This window comes from Vanacampus margaritifer, chromosome 9, assembly GCF_051991255.1.
Source record: "Vanacampus margaritifer isolate UIUO_Vmar chromosome 9, RoL_Vmar_1.0, whole genome shotgun sequence".
Taxonomy (NCBI): domain Eukaryota; kingdom Metazoa; phylum Chordata; class Actinopteri; order Syngnathiformes; family Syngnathidae; genus Vanacampus; species Vanacampus margaritifer.
The window spans coordinates 7225807-7229731 of NC_135440.1; positions in this window are offsets into that span (position 1 = coordinate 7225807).

Sequence of the window (3925 nt, forward strand, 5' to 3'; positions counted from 1 at the left end):
TCGATGAAAATGAAATCTAGATGGAACAGGAATTATTTCAAAACCACATAGAGCACCTCAGTCTTACCTCAATTTTTAGTCTATAACTGTTCATTTTAGAGATTGCCAACTCTGATTGCTTCTGTCAGAAATCAAAATATAATGCCTGCGAAGTGATTTGACTGGAACATTTTTTTCATACACTCAGACTGCAAAGCAAAATATACTAGATGTGTACGTACCCTGTGTTTTTCCCTGTGTGTGATAGGTGTGAAAGTACTATTCAAGGAGGACAATTTTGTTTTTCAGAGGACTGCAACTGCAGTGAATAATAATAATCCATCAGATTTATATAGTGCTTTTCAGGACAATGGAAGACACTTCACAATGGATCTATTATTCATGCACTCACATACAAAGTCAAATCAGAAGAGTAAATTTAATTCCCATAGTGTTAAATTTAAAACTTTCCCTGAGTTTATATAGTTCTCACCAGTTCCGAGGTAAATTTACACTTCCAAAAGTGTAAAAATGTAACTCATTGATAGAGTGAAATTACAACAGCCATAGTGTTATTTTTTGACACATAAAAGTGAATTTTTTACACTTTAAAGTGTTATCTACTTTCACCTATCAGTGTTATTTTTTTCACATTATCAGTGCTATTTCTTCACACTTAAAAGTGTTACAGTGGAACCTCGGAGTTTGAACGTCTCGGAACTCGTACAAATCGGACTTCAACCAAAAAATCTGAGTAAAAAAATGCCTCGGAGTTTGAACTCATTTTCGGAGTTTGAACACTCAAGCAAAGCAAGCTAAGCCGAACGTACCTTGAAAACAGGTAACCGAGTGAAGCCAAGCGAAGCCGAGCAATGCCGAATGCTCACGTTGCGGTAGTTGAGACGATGCACTGCTCATTTCCAGTCAGATCGTGAATACTCCCGGAGGTGCTCCATACTCGCGAGTGCATTTTGATTTTCCCACGACAATTTTCTTCGCCATGGGCCCAAAGAAACTCAACAGTGCCAGTGGCAGCAAAGCAAAACATACAGAGCTACAAATCACAGTGGAATTAGGAAGGAGATTATCACGCCGTCGTAATTACCTGTGACTACTTCTGTAAATATTGGCACAAGGACCCCCTTAGCTGTTCAACAATGTGCCCGACGTTAAACAATGCACGTAAGGACCGCTTAGTAGTCTAACAATATGCCCAATGTAAAATACACAAACTCAGCACTGAACTAAAGCTAGCTTTAACATAGTATTTATCATCCACTGATGCCATCACACCACAACAAAAAAGGTAAGGTATTTTTTGTTTGTTTGAATACCATACTGTACTGTAAATGTTAAAAAACATAAATAGAAATTAAAATAGGATTTTTTTTTGTTTTTGGAGCTTGGGAACAGATTAATTGCATTTACATTATTTCCTATGGGGAAAAATGTTTCGGAGGTTGAACAATTCGGACTTTAAACACTTTGCAGGAACGAATTATGTTCAAACTCTGAGGTACCACTGTATTTCCTTTCATTTTTTGCTGTTAATTTCTCACAGTTTTGTTGTTACTTTTAACCACGAAGAGTTATATTCATTCCTTTAATTTCTCACACTTTTAGTGACAAGTGTTTTTTTTCCAACTCAAATGAAACGAAAGCGGGACTCAAACCTAGTACCTAGCACTCCGGGGGCAACAACACTAACAAGTACGCCATCAGGAAATTCAGAAACCTTTTTGTTTTACGTCTCACATGCTTTTTTCCACGTTAATTCATGAACAAAATAATTCAAGAACTGTATAATTTCATCATTAATTTATAAAACTGAATAATCCAGACCAAGAGTTGTCCTTAAAATCGAGGGAAAAAACGTAGCTAAGAGCCCGGATGCATAAAGTAACTCAGCCTGGAGTCAATTAGTTTGACTCGCTGAATTAACACCACCCATAAAGCTTTTTCCTCACTGTGAGTGTTCAAATAACACCCAAATCAACACCCAGTAACTCAAAATAATCAACACTAGATTTTTAACTCAATTTAACACTACATAATTTGCTGTGTAGGTGGCATTAAACTAGATATGCACCCACAGCTGGCTGCCACTGTGCACCTACGGCCCCTCCAAGTTACTACCACCAAACATTCACACCATCCATACACCAGCGTGGGTGGCACTGGTGGTAAATTGTGTGAAGTGACTTGCTCAAAGACACTACAACACTTGGGAGAGAGCATGATTCGAATAGCGGACGTGCCGGTTACTGGTAGACCGGTCGACCTCCTGAGCTACAGCAGCCACGATGACACACTGCCTGAAAAAGTGTTTGCCCTCTTCTCAAATAAGCGAAGTGCGCATTGCGATTGCACATGCGTGAAAATCAAGTAGAAAAACAACAACAAAAAACAGGCTACCAAACCAAAGGAGCTGTCATTGCAATTTTGAATGCTAGATATTAGAGTGCTGAAAGTGTATGCCTAATGTGCACCTTAAAGCTTGCAAGCATTGTTTAAGGCTTCAAGCCTTAAGTGACAAAATCACAGATGCACTATGTGCCATGTTTAACTACCCTAATGGAGTTGCAAAAAACACCATTGCAAAGCTCCAACTAGTTCACCCAAAGACAGAAAGAGTGCGCTTGTAAACCTCCATTCATTCGTCACAATTTCCCAACGAAAAAAAAAGCACTTGACGGATGTAAAGGATGCTAAAATGGTACATTTCTTTAACAATTGTATTTTGTCAATATCTTGAAACCGGGGGAACAGACGGGAGGCTAAGCATGGTAGCTAGCGAACATGCAGCGAAACTAATGGAGAGACAGAACTTGGGACCAGCCCGACAGAAATTGTTTTGTAGTCGCTGTCACTTTTTAAATGCAGAAACGCTTTCGCATTGTGTTGGCATTAAATATTATTGTGGCATGTCAAATTGGCGATTGATTTGCTGAGTGCCTTCAGATCACTCGTCTGATGCCAAAACAACACTTTTTTTTCAGGCTATTTGTGCTTTGTTGGCAGTGTTGGGAATAACACATTACAGACTAGCGATCTACAAAAATATTAAGTTTCTCAGGCAACTAAGTAATGCAACATATTACACGAAACTATGGTGCCACAAGGGCCAAGATAGATTTTTTTTTGTTGGGGGGGTATCTTTTTAAAGTGAGGAAACTGCAAAAAAAAAAAAAAAAAACCTCTGTAAGAAGAGGACATATTGTTTTTCCTGGCACTCCAATCTTCCATTTTGAGACACTTCTGTAGCTCCAATCCATACAGACACATGAACCTGTTATTCTGCTTTCACACATGGCTAGATCTTAAAGTGATAGACAACTTGTTCCCAGTGCACTTTAACATCATCTTCAAACCCAGAACGTGAGTTCTACTGTGAAGTGTTTATTACAGATTATTATTTAACGGGGCCTTGACCTTCAAATGCTGCTTGGCAGCTTTCAGCTTGGGTGAGTATGAGTATGAGTCTGTTCATACTTTGGTATTTGGTGTTCCACCCCAAAAATTATATGAAAATTACAACTTGCCAAAACTACAGTAGCCTATGTGGAATTAAAACTGTGCTCAAGGAGATGATATTTAGCCTACTCTTTTGCACTAGCAGTTGACCATTATTGTACTGTAATTGTAGGTGCTTAGATATATTACATGGTCAGTAATGCCTACCTGTAAAAACATCTCCACCGCTCTCTCTTTATAGAGCATTGGACAAGTAGAGAATGTAGCAGCTCCTTGTCTGTGGAACGCCCTCCCGAACCACCTTAGGGCTCCTCAGACGGTGGATTTTATTAAGAAAGGACTTAAAACCTTCCTTTTTAGAAAGACATATCAACTGTGATTTTTATGATTGTTTTATCTTATTTATAGTGTTTTTTTTAAATTGGTTTTATTGTCTTCTGTTTTTTAGTACATTGGTTTTATTGTCGTATTT